Here is a 14,327-nt window from a genome sequence, read left to right as displayed (position 1 = left end):
AGTATAGAATGCAAGGTAAATCCCCTTTGAGACAGATGATAGTAATCCCAGAAGAATAAAAATTATATTTTTATAAGACTCATAAAGTGAAAATTGACAGTGCAAAGTCCAATATTACAGACTATGAGGTAGTTCACGTTGACATGTAGATTATAATCAGCCTTCAACATCCAATTTTATTGCTGTTTCTACCCTTTGGTTTAATTTTCTTTTTAGGGATGTGAAGAAATTTGTAAAGATTTCTGGAGTGAAATAGCCATTTTCTTCTTTTATCTCCAGATCCAAATACACAAACAGGGTCAAAAAACAATTAAAGGAGGGCAAGTAAAAATAATTAAAGGAGGGCGAATAGAATGGCCATCCCCACCTGGGGTTTTGGACCACACATAATTATTCTTTAGTACCACCCATGTCTCTACCTAGTCCAGAAATGCTCTGAGTCCCCACTGTTAAAAACAATTAAATGGACTGTGTACTAAAGAGCCATTCCTTAGCTTAACATAAAGGGGGGGGGAATGCGAAGAAAAGCATTTGAACCATCTTGATTACATTGCTATAGCTAATGTAAACAGCCATTTAAGTAAGACTCTTCTCCAAGTGAACAGAGAGAAGACATTACAAGTTTTTACTTTGGGTTTTGTTGACGCTTTCATGAGTAGCACGGGTAGATGTGAGCAGGCAGGCTGGGAAATTGGTTTTATTGGCTAGAACCACCCATTCAGAAGGACTGGAGCCACCATAACACCCAAAGTTACACCATATCCACAAGGTTGAGGTCAGGGACTGGGCTGAACAGGAAGACTGGGGAGTGTCCCCTCGGTCTGTTTGGCTCCTCTCGGAACAGGAGGGTGAGTGGGAAGATTCACCCCCCCCTGTCTCCATCAGTTTCACAAGGAGAAGAAGAGCTTGGATTTGATATCCCGCTTTATCACTACCCTAAGGAGTCTCAAAGCAGCTAACAATCTCCTTTCCCTTCCTTCCCCACAACAAACACTCTGTGAGGTGAGTGGGGCTGAGAGACTTCAGAGAAGTGTGACTAGCCCAAGGTCACCCAGCAGCTGCATGTGGAGGAGCAGGGAATCAAACCCGGTTCACCAGATTACGAGTCCACCACTCTGAACCACTACACCACACTGGAGAAGGAGACAGGGCTGAATTACGTCTGAATGAAGAACTGCCTAGTTATGAGATAGTAGAGGAGGAAGGGGGGGTGAGAGAGAAGCCAGCAGAGACCTCCCTGGAGAGTCTGGGACAGGCTTCCTCAACCTTGGCCCTCCAGATGTTTTTGGCCTACAACTCCCATGATCCCTAGCTAGCAGAACCAGTGGTCAGGGATGCTGGGAATTGTAGTCTCAAAACATCTGGAGGGCCGAGGTTGAGGAAGCCTGGTCTGGGAGATCCTCCTTCTTCAAGGGCTCATCGGCCACTCCGCATTCAAGAACAGAGAATGCAGAGCAGTGTGGCTCCTGGGACTTCCCATAGGTACTCAGGGTGTTGTTGAGGACGGAAGAGGGGGAACTCAGAGTAGGCAATGTCTCCTTTGTGTGGAGACATGGATTCTTGCACCCTGTTGACTGAATAAAAACCATAAATACGAACTTGTTTGTTCTTCTTTGCCTTTGATGGTACTGGGGGAGGATAGGATCCTCCATGCTTGACAGTTAAAGAGTTGAGTTATTGTTTGTGGTTTGAATTTATCTGTTGTGGTCTTGCTTGTGAACCGCCCTGAGACCTCCGGGTATAGGGCGGTGTGTAAATTGAATAAATAAAAAATAAAGAGGGTTCTGTAGTCAGTGGTAATGATGGCAACTGAGAGGTCCATCAGAACTATCAGAGGACTGCCCCTTCTGTCCAGTTCCTAGCATAGATCATGTATCAGGGTAGCTAGGGCCATTTCTACCCTAAAACCAGGCCTGAAACTTGATTTAAATGGATCAACACAATCTGTGTAACCTAGAAAAACCTGAAGCCAACATGCAAGTTGACCACATTGTCTAGAAATTAGCGACTGGTCAGAAAATATCCAAAATAGTGGAATGGATGGAGGGTATTGTTTTTCCAACAGAACTTTCACCACCGTCTCTTCCAGATTTGCCCAGAAGGCACGTCTTCCTGCAGCAAGGCATTCACCTACCACCATCACCCTCTTGACAAGTCCTTCTCCTCCTGCGGCAGCTCTTATTATGCACAATGAGCCATAGTCAAGTGTAGATGTACTTATTCTCTCACCTCTGTAAAAATGCTGTCCATATCTTTGGGCTACACAAATTAAACAGTGTCCAACATAGCTGGAGAAGCAACTGCCAAAGGTACATCTGCTGGCCCAGATTTAATTGCACCGTCTCAGTTAGAATGGACATCAGTGACATTATCTGCAAATTGTCTAGCAAACTGGTCCTGGCAGGCTGCTGAGTGGTGCTCTCCTGAGGTTCAAAATGTAGAAACCCTCTGACTACTCTGAAAAGCTCTGCTAGCTAACTCTTGACTGGATGCAGCAGTGATGGGAAAGTGTGATTTGTCTTCAAGAGAGTAGACTCTGAGATAAGCTCTGGACCACATTCGATTGGATTTGCCACTGCCATAGTTACCACTGCGACTTCATTGCGGTCAACTCCTTGGGCTACGAAGGAGCTCATTTAGCTCTGTGAAAGTGGGAGAGGAGAGTCTGAACTAATAATGTCAACTGCCTGGGCTATTTCCCCATTCCAGAGGTCAAATGGGGCTTTGATAGGATTGTCATCCCAAGTGACAGGAAAATAACTTACTTTCTAGAAGGGCAAGAGACTTACTTTAATAGAGAATAAAAGCTCAGAGTCTGGGGCACCGGCCCAGGTCACCATTGGAAGCCTTTATGCGGGGCCAGCCCAATACATTTTGGCAACTGAGGCAATCTTAGAATTGTGGGTTCGAGCCCCGTTTTGGGCAAAAGATTATGGATCGCTGGGGTTTGGACTAGATGCTCCCTTCCAAACTCTAGAATATGATTCTATGTTTATTTTTTACTTTGCATTTTCATTCTCATACATTTATAATAAAAACATAGATTCTAATTTACAATGAAAAAATGTGGAAAATAAATAAAACAGATTAAAAGCTTAAAAGAAACATGGGAGGAATTAACGCCCCCCCCCAAAGAAATAAAACAGTAGAATATGTTGCTTGCAAACCTTATTTGAATAGATTTAATCATCCACATTAGGAATGTTCATCCTAATACTCTTTATTCTACATTATCCTTCACAACCATGGTGATATCCAGATGTTTTGGACTACAATTCCCATCACCCCAAGGCAGCACAACCATTCTGTTCAACATATTTGGAGGACACCCAGCTTTCTGTGTTTTTATTCCGAGATGCATGATCTTTGCATTGGCTGCTCTGCACTTAAGAGGAATGTGGATGGTTCTTAATTGCAGCCATCATTCTCACAATTTACTATTCCAACAACTTTTCTATAGTCTACAAACTATCGGCATTGATTTTATTTCTTCTTTCAGTTCATTAACATGAACAGAGAATACCATTCGCCTAAGTAAGAAACAATCCCTACAGGGCCGATATAAAAGCCTACTCTTCTTGGATGATGATCCACCATTAGTAATTCTCCATTGTAAGTTATCCATTGAATGTGTACTTTGCTAAAATTGAATTTGTGTGGCTTCGTTTATTTTGGTGCCATTGGGAGATTTCACACACACACACACACACACACACACACACACACACACACCAAAGCAAATACCAGCTTCAGAAGAGGCCTCTTCCTCAGGACTGCAGCATAACTGAATAACAATATAATTAAAAGGAGAAATAGTACAATGTTCACTAGTCTGCAAAAAAAGATGAGTGGTGGGGATTTCTCTTAGGGAAATTTCCCACCAATATTTGTGTAAAAACAATTGGCTGAGAGTCGACAATGGTTTGGAAGAAGAATTGTTCCCTTTCTCATGTATATTCATATATTCATCTCCTTTTCTCCTCTGGTAATCAGGTTCAGTGGAGTCGGGGTTGTTTTTTTGGGGGGGGGATAGGTTATAGATAAGAATAAGGGAACGTCATGCATTTCCTCTGTATACAAACTTCAAAGAATGAATGGGCTGTTAATTGTTAAGTGACATTAATACAGACATTTCTGATGTTTTGGTTACATTCCAAAGTCAGCAGGAGTTGATGTTGTTTTGGTATGGCGTTCAGTCGTGTGAATGCTGCAAAGCTTGTTCTCCTTCATGGAGAGCACGTGTTGCGGTGGGGGCCACCAGGACACTCCAAAGTTGGGGGCGGGCTAATTGATCATTGGCCACTGATACGATTGGGGCTTCCCTTGTTGTTGGGAAGAAGTTAATGTTGCCATTTGTTGATTGACAGCCAGAAATGCTAAAACTCCTTGCACGAGGCTAGGGCTTCCTCTTTTCGCCCATGCATCGGATTGCCCGTCCCCCCCTACCTAGAATTAGGGTTGTTCGCTTTGACCTTGCTATGCCTGTCATGGGGTCATCTGCTCTTGGGGCAGGGGCCTGGTAGGAATTTTGTCCATCTGGCTGATTGGCTGGGGCCTAATGCGTTTTTGCCTAATGCGTAGCAAATCGTCACAACTTGTAAGGTTGTGGTTAGGCATTGGTTTATGGTTTGGTTGGTTGAGGGGCATGGATTGGCTGTGCCTGCCCCTCTAATGCTGCTGCTGCAAGGGATTCCGTTAAAGGAATTGGGGGCTAACTATTGCTTGTCCACTCTGTCAAGGGGGCTCGGGCCATAGCAATGAGCTCCTGGTTGCATTTGGGTTCAGGGCAGGTTCCCTGCTCTGTCGCTACCCCCAAGTGTATTCCCCTATTCTGACTTTCGCATCATGTGGAATGTCAGTCTGTCCCCCATGGTGGGGGCAGATAGTCGCAACCAATGCCTAAGCAACCACTCACAAATTTGTATTTTAATAAAGTTGTGGCCAAAATTATGCCAAAAATCTTAAACAAAAAATTCTATGTGATGTGTGAGTTCTTGGGGTGGCCCTGGGGACCTCGACACGCAACATATACAGTGCCGGATTTACGTATAAGCTAAACAAGCTAAACAACCCCACTCTCTTGGGGACCACCCAAAAATATACTTCTTCTTGACTGTATTTCACTATTAATATACTTCTTCTTAATTGAATTTCAGTTCAACAATTACTTTGATAAAATACATATTTTGTTAGATACCTATTAGGTCCATAAATGACCATATAGCATATATTCAACTCAAAAAACAGCGACAATTTGTTGTTGACAAAGGACAGCTGGACGTATAAAGTGCCCCATTACCTTCAGTAGCTTAGGGCCTCATCAAACCTAAATTTGGCCCTGAACATATATGAAGGTCACGAGATACGGGAACTGCTTCCTGAATGCGAACACCATTATGTTCTGTTCTGTGCAGTAGCTGGGTTCTATCCTTCTTTCTAAATAGCTTAGTATGAATTCTCTTACACAAATTTGTCCTCTTTCTGGTGCCACAGCATACCTTTGGAATACATTGGCACTCACGCTCTCCCTTCGTTTTTAAAGTATAATGAATCGGACATCACTTGAGGTAGTTGATAATTGGCAATTCCCTTACAAATGTTGCAGTATCTACCAAGTTGCCTCTTTCTCATTTCTCTGTCTTCTTACATTATTCAGTTCTAAGCCGGTGGGTTAGGGCCTTGTCAAAATTTCTTTATACTTAGGTATATCTTCCTCCTCCTCCCCTTTTGCTGTCTTAATTCACATTGTGAAATGTTTCCAAATGTGACATGTCATGATCTTGTTATTCTCAGGACCAGTCACCATTATGTAATCTACCAATAACTTAGTTTGAGATAGGTTCACTGCACAATCAGCATTATCAAGTGAAAACAGCAGAAAATGACCCATACAGAGTTAATTTATCTAATCAGTGTTTCTATATATGTAGCCTTCCAGGACTCCTGCAACTTGGTGTCACATTAACAGGTAGAATAAAAATGAAAAGAATAAAAATAGCTAAAAAGAGAAATCAGTAGACTGTGGACTAGGCTTATCAAACTCTGGTTCCCTGTGGTCCTGGTGGTCACATGAAGACATGAAGGCTCCAGCTTTGTAGCAATCTGTATGACAAATCGTGACTTTTTATTACCTTATCTAACAGTAGTCTGTCTAATAGAAAGGTTTGCTCAACTAGTAGGCTCTTTGTGTTTTTTTGATTGCCTATACATACCAAGGCCAATTCATGCACTGAAGTCTCTACACTGTATAAATTTACCTTCAAAAAATTGAAACTGAAAGTGTGTCAACACTGTAGATCGACTATCCCAGCTACTATCACAGCCTATATAGCAATTAGAAACACTTTATTATGGTTGCGATGGGAACCATTCCTCAGGAGGAATTTTCACTTGCATCTCAGTTATGGACACAATATATACTCCTAAAGCAAGCTCAGATTTGGTCCTTTTGATAATCCCAATCTCTTTCTACAATTTGTTGTTGTTGTTTAGTCGTTTAGTCATGTCCGACTCTTCGTGACCCCATGGACCAGAGCACGCCAGGCACTCCTGTCTTCCACTGCCTCCCGCAGTTTGGTCAAACTCATGCTGGTAGCTTCGAGAACACTGTCCAACCATCTCGTCCTCTGTAGTTCCCTTCTCCTTGGGCCCTCCATCTTTCCCAGCATCAGGGTCTTTTCCATGGAGTCTTCTCTTCTCATGAGGTGGCCATAGTATTGGAGCCTCAGCTTCAGGATCTGTCCTTCCAGTGAGCACTCAGGGCTGATTTCCTTCAGAATGGAGAGGTTTGATCTTCTTGCAGTCCATGGGACTCTCAAGAGTCTCCTCCAGCACCATAATTCAAAAGCATACATTCTTCGACAATCAGCCTTCTTTATGGTCCAGCTCTCACTTCCATACATCACTACTGGGAAAACCATAGCTTTTACTATACGGACCTTTGTTGGCAAGGTGATGTCTCTGCTTTTTAAGATGCTGTCTTTCTACAATAGATGTACTCAACTGTTATTGCACTTTCCATTTCATCTCTCTCTGTGTGTGTGTGTTTGGAGCTGTACAAATCAAGTGTAGTAGCCATGCTGTATTAATCACTGAGAACATTTACTGAAGTTTCGGAATCAAGAGTCATTTCCATTCTTTGGCAGTGTGACTTTTCTCCACTCTATTATCTGGTGGGCTTTTGTTTGCTGAAGCCTGAAAAGTCCCCATATAAAAGCTCACCCTCTGATCTGCAATCAGCCTTGCGCAGCAAAAGCACTCCATGCCAAAGGGAGCAGAGACGTGCAGATGTAGGGAGAAGAAGCATGTCGCCTTCTGGATTCCTATGGCCCATTGGTTGCTAACTGCACTGTGCAGCCGATTAATGTTGGAAATATATGCTCTGCATTTCATACAGGTAGATTAAAGAAAACTAAAATATCATTTCCAGCCAGAGTTTACCCTGAGGTGAAGCAAGTAATTGGAACAAGACATGTACAGCCTGCAAGAATGACTCTGAATAGAGCCAAGAAACCCACAACAGTTCTGTTTTCCAACTCCCTTACCTGAGCCTTGAAAGTTGTTTTGCAAGAACTTGGCACATAATTAAGCATCTCACTTGCCCTCCCTTAGAAAGCTCACGCGGCAAATTTGCTGCAGGTTCCAGAAGCAAAATTAAAACTAAATTCCTCAAGCACTCTTTAAACAAAATGTTAACAATAGCATTTGGGGGAAAATAAACTCACTGCCAATTTATGCTGAAGTCAAACCTGCTCCAGAAGCTGTCACCGTTACATCCCAAGGAAAGCCATGGTATTGATTTGTGAGAAGATAGCACTGGAATATTTGAAGGTGTACTTTAAAAGTTTGACTTAATGTAACCTTTAAGAGATTTCAAAACTGGAAGTATAAAGAGTATGAAGAATGAGGACCGGACCTCAAACAAATAAACTCATATTTTGTGCATGATGGAAGTCAAACTGTGAGGAGACGAAAATGATGACCTCTTCCCATACTTCATTTACAATATAAGCTCACACCTGTGCACTGTTCAAAAAACAAGTGTCACTCAATGCTAATGCTTGTTGTTGTTTTTGTCTAGTTGTTTAGTCGTGTCCGACTCTTCATGACCCCATGGACCAAAGCACGCCAGACACTCCTGTATTCCACTGCCTCCTGCAGTTTGGTCAAACTCACGCTGGTAGCTTCGAGAACACTACCCAACCATCTCGTCCTCTGTCGTCCCCTTCTCCTTGTGCCCTCCATCTTTCCCAACATCAGGGTCTTTTCCAGGGAGTCCTCTCTTCTCATGAGGTGGCCAAAGTCTTGGAGCCTCAGCTTCAGGATCTGTCCTTCCAGTTAGCACTCAGGGCTGATTTCCTTCAGAATGGATAGGTTTGATCTTCTTGCAGTCCATAGGACTCTCAAGAGTCTCCTCCGGTACCATAATTCAAAAGCATCAATTCTTCGGCGCGCAGCCTTCTTTATGGTCCTGCTTTCACTTCCATACATCACTACTGGGAAAACTATAGCTTTTACTATACGGACCTTTGTTGGCAAGGTATGCTAATGCTTACTGTATTTCATTTTGAACTCTAAGTGCCATAAAAACATTTCCAGTGATCAGGTATCTGCCTTGGTTGTGTTCGCTTTCAGCAATTACAATGATATGATCAGTCAGAATTCTATGAGTGAGCGAATTAAATTTAACTATGCACTGTGTGAATAACTAGCTTTTTTTGGTCTGTCCTGAATCTTTCAATAGTTATCTTCATTGAATGACCCCAGGTTTTAGCATTGTGAAAAAGAAACAAGCTTCCCTCACTAACTTTCTCATGCCATAGATATAATTGCATGTGCTTCTATCATGTGCTTACCCTCACCCTTTTCTCCCTGCACAACAAAGCTCCACCTATTGCAACCTTTCTTCATTGGAGAGTTGCTTTGACCTCTTGAGCGATATAATGGATTGGTATATCTATCTGCAATATAATTAAATCACCTCTATATTTAATTTCATCAGAAATAAAGAATTTATTTATGCATGCTACAACATCGGCAAGAGTCTTGATAGCACAAGGATGTAAGAATGAGGAAACCCCGACAAAAGAACAGTGGCAAGAGAAATTGATGAACCATGCAGAACTGGCTAAACTGACATACAAATTGTGAGATAAGGACAACTGTGACTTCAAAGAAGAATGGGAACTTTTTACAAAGTATTTAAAAAGACAACAAAATGAATTGGACTCCTTGGCAGGTTTTGAATAAACATACACAAATTTATTGATGGTTAATACAGTAGATAGATAATAGAAGGATTTATACAATTTTACAGTATGCCAAGAACAATATGAGTTGAGAAATCAGAGAGAGGAACTGAGGGAAGTCTTGGGGGGGGGAGGGTTCATTGGGGAAGGGGGGGAAGGGGGGAAATAATGCAGATGATTTGTTTTGATATTTTGTTATGTTGAAATTGTGTATATATATATATATATATATATATATATATATATATATATATCTGAAGGAAATCAGCCCTGAGTGCTCACTGGAAGGACAGATCGTGAAGCTGAGGCTCCAATACTTTGGCCACCTCAGGAGAAGAGAAGACTCCCTGGAAGAAAAGACCCTGATTTTGGGAAAGATTGAGGGCACAAGGAGAAGGGGACGACAGAAGACGAGATGGTTGGACAGTGTTCTCGAAGCTACTAACATGAGTTTGACCAAACTGCGGGAGGCAGTGGAAGACAGGAGTGCCTGGCGTGCTCTGGTCCATGGGGTCACGAAGAGTCGGACACGACTAAACGACTAAACAACAACAACATATATATATATATATATATATATATATATATATATATATATATATATAGGCTGGGTGTTTATGTAACTGTTCTATCAAGGGGGACTCCATTTTAACTTTGAAGAAGCCAACCCCAAGGCTTAAGGCAGGCAGACCTCCACTGGGACAGATAGAAGGAGAGAGAACAGTTTTTAATATTATGTACCATCATGTTTTTGTATTTTTAAAATGAATATAATTTCCATCATTATTAATATTTATTAAGGTTTTTACAATATTACAAAATGAAAAAAAAGAAAAGAAAAAATACAAAATAAAAATAGTTAAAAACAATTCAATCTTTTCATCTCTTATCTTTCATTTACTTGTTTCCCGGACCTCCTCATACCTCCCCTTTTTGTATTCCAGTTCAATTTATTAGTTCAGCAATTCCTTTCCCTCCTTATTTTATCCTGATCTTTAATCTTAATATATTATAACATTAATTTACCTGTTAAAAATCCAATTCTTTTCATATTCTTTTATACCAATACAGCTAGAAACCACTTAACTTCAATCCAGCATCATTCATTAATTTTACAATATTTCTGTAAATAGTCTTTAAATTTCTTCCAATCTTCTTCCACCGACTCTTCTCCCTGGTCTCGGATTCTGCCAGTCATTTCCGCCAGTTCCATGTAGTTCCAATATAATTTCCAATATAATTTCCATCATTAAATAGATTTGCTGATCCTTGGTTTCTAGAGTGACCATTAAACAAGGTGTCGTGTGCCCAAGAAACAGAATGCATTCTATGCAAGGAGATGCATTTAGACCATTTATTCTAACCTTTCCACAGGATGTTCAAGGCTTATGCATGATAAGAAGTAAAATCCCAGTTAGATTTCCGCTAGGAAAAAATAACAATCACCTCAGCCTATTGATTTCAATGGGTCTGCTCTGAATGCGGCTCAGATGACATAAACCTACAAGAGGATAAGATTATTGTGATACAATTCGTAGAATTTCATATTAATTTTAATTTGCTGCTGTTATCCTTTTCAGCTTTTATCACTCAAAGCTAAATTAGAATTTTTGTGCTTATTGTGGATTCTATGGTTCATGGATCTGTCATAACTGTTTTTAACCTTGCTTTGATTTTTGTGACACGCACACGGTTTCTTTAATCCATTTTGGATAGCCTCACAGGAATGAAGTATAAAAAAAAGAACATTAAACTAATTTGCAATCCCCAGACTCAGGGAGAGCTTCAGATGCATTGCTTGGTTATAAAGTGACTTTGCACACAATCCCAAGAGTCTTGGCAATACATAGGTAGGTACTTTCTCCACAATTCTTGCCTGTCATGGCTATTCATGCTTTTCTAGTAATAAAATTAAATAAATCATTTGCGAAATATCTTAAATATATATGTTTCATGGGAATATGGGAGAAGACTGATTCCACTGGGGAACAATTTTTTTTTTTCATTTTCTGTTGCACGAGATTTTTCAACGGTTCTTACATGTTCTTTCAATGCTGGTTTCAAATCTGAAATCGATTTTCGTGTACATGCTATAGTTATCTTTCAATTTCTGACTTTTGCCGATATGTCATATTTACACTGGGGATAAGTGGACACTGACACGCTGATCTACCCTAACCACATGGTAATTATTGTTTTGCAAACTTAATTTTTCTTTTTTTGTATAGTTTTGTAACCTAAATATTTGTATTTTTCACATCCAACCATGGCTTCTTCAAGTAGACAAAAATGTGTAAACAAGCCTGATGCCTTTGTTATGTATGTGGCTGCTATGCATTTCCTTGTCAAAGATGCAATACAACAGCGTTTGTGAGGCGTGCCTATAAAAGCTATTTTGAAATTCCCCTGGGTGACCAAGACAAGAAATGGGTTCTGCATATTGTTTGTCACAATTGTGAGGAAATGTTTAGAGACTGGACAACAGGAAAATGGAAGAGTATGCCTTTTGGGGTTCCTGTGGTTTGGCGAGAACCCAAGGATCACACAAGTGACTGCTATTTTTGTTTCACAGTGGTATCTACAAGCTGTTATTATTCAGGTACTTGGTAAAGCCTTTCTATTGTCAAAGCAAGAAGTTGACCATTTTGAGATACACACAGATGATCCAGTTGTGCTCCTCACCATGTTCACTTCCTTCATCTTCAGAAGAGACAAAGCCCTTAAAAACTGGAATTGGGAGTTCCTCAGAGTGTGGGATAGATCTAATTGCTGAAGGAATACTGGGATAGGTGACAGTATGTTGGTTTTCCTTGCCGATACCCTTCATATTGACCAGACAAAAATAGCATAACAAAAGGCATCAGGTTTGTTTACACATTTTTGTCTACTTGAAGAAACCATGGTCAAATGTGAAAAATACAAATATTTAGGTTACAAAACTATAAAAATAAAGAAAAATTATGTTTGCAAAACAACAAAGACTCTCCTCCCTGGAAGAGAGGGGAGTGGTTGTGGGCGGGAGCCCGAGCTCCGCTCCTGGCCGGGGGCCTTAGCCCCCGCCCCTCCTCACCTGGCTGGCGCCCACGCCCACCGGAGGCAGCCAACCAGGTGTCTCCGGGGGGCGTGTTTAGCAGCTTAATGCTGCGGCTCCAGCTCCGCCTCCTCCTCCTCCTCAGTCGTCATCGTCCCGCAGCGAGTCACCCACCCTCCACTCCCATTTAGCTCAGGGTCTAGGTTTTTTGGCCTTGCTATGGACCTTAGGTTGGTCGCCCCGGTTGTCTGGGGGGCCTGGTAGGAATTTTTCCATTTGGCATTAGGCTTTTTGGTTTTTTCGCCTACCTCGTAGCAATCGTCACAACTTTTGTGGTATTGGTGGGTAGGTTAGGCATTGGATTCATGTGTGTCAAGGGCTAGGTGTGGCCATCGCCTATGCTATCTACCGTGGGTTATTCCGTTAAAGGAATCTGGCGGTCGTGTATTCCGTCCGATGCCTGCTTGGCGGGAGGCCATGGCACGACCCTCGGTGACATCAGGGGTGAGCCTATAGTTGGATTAGCATCAACAGGCTCCACCTACTGTTGAATAAACCCACCTCCTATAGTCATCCAATGCCTAAGCCAATACCTTTTCACTGCTGTAATCAATAAAGTTGTGGCCTTTTCTTGCCCATTAACCTTATATCACGTGTCCTTGTGTGTTTATTTCACATAGCGGGGGTCGGGCCCTCGATCCACAATTACCATGTTTTTAGGGTAGATCAACGTGTCAGTGTCCACTTATCCCCAGTGTAAATATGACATATCGGCAAAAGTCGGAAATTGAAAGATGTATATGGCATGTGCACGAAAATCAATTTCAGATTTGAAATCAGCATTGAAGGAACATATAAGAACAGTTGAAAAATCTCATGCAACAGAAAATGAAAAAAAAAATGTTCCTTAGTATACTGTGTATCCCAAGGGAATACATTATTTTGCATACCTCCAACTGTACATAGATATACATGTCATTTTCAATGCTATACATGTCATGTTCAATGCTATATAAGTCACTTGCATTTATACTCATATTGTACTACTTTGGCTATGTGTTTAATAAAATATTGAATTCTTGCATTGTGAAAAACAAAGATTATGTAGAAAAGTGAAAAACATGAATTGCAAAAAAACCCTAGATCTTACAGAACAAAACCAACTTCAGATATGAAATCAGCATGTCAAAATTAGGTTAGAACAACTGCAGGTGTCAATGCAACAAAATTTTTGTTTCCCAGTGTTCTTAATTGGCACTTTACACTGGGTAGGGATTATTCAAGTTACACAGCAGATTTAAAGTGTTAATTGGAATTTGTGAGGAGGGAAGAGAGACGGGGAGAGACAGATTCTCCTCCTTGAAATAGTCATTTAAAATTATTAATAGGAATAAACATTGATTATGTTTTGGTGACTGATGAAAATCCATGTAATTTACACATTGAAATTAGAATTGATTGCAGAGCTGTGATCTCAGCCAGGAACCTGAAAGTTAGTTGTTCCTACACAAAGAGTGAGTTTCACAGAGTTCCATAGTTTTTAAGATTAATATTTACTCCAAAGGAAGCTCAGCCATGTACTTCTAATTAAGTATGCCATGGATGAAATGAAAGCAGGTGACACCTAAGGTTTTGTACGTGTGTTTTTTAAAAACATTTTATTCATATCATTCTATCAAACCGAAGCAATATCTCTATGGGGAAAAACATTTGCCTCAAAACTCCTCCTCATTGGCACGGATGAAGAACTGCCTCAGCTCTGAAGCTGGATGTCTTCTCTGTTGACTAAAATGGGAGGAAAACCATATGCCTGTATATTCTATTGGGAATAGCAGTCCCTTCAGAGGGGATTAGTCTGCCAAATATAAGACACATAGGTGCATATAATCTATGACACAGGGGCAACATCTGTGCCCACTGGCAGTACTGCTGCTTTGCTTGCTCGCAAAAGGGAAACACAGCTTTCCCAAGAAATAAACCAGGCTTTAAAAAGCCTTCTCTGGAGCAAATCTGGAGGAATGCAGGTGGATAAGAGGGGATGCTTGTTG

This window comes from Podarcis raffonei, chromosome 13, assembly GCF_027172205.1.
Source record: "Podarcis raffonei isolate rPodRaf1 chromosome 13, rPodRaf1.pri, whole genome shotgun sequence".
Classification (NCBI taxonomy): domain Eukaryota; kingdom Metazoa; phylum Chordata; class Lepidosauria; order Squamata; family Lacertidae; genus Podarcis; species Podarcis raffonei.
The sequence above is the reverse complement of the archived record's forward strand: the minus strand, read 5'-3'. Positions refer to the sequence as shown.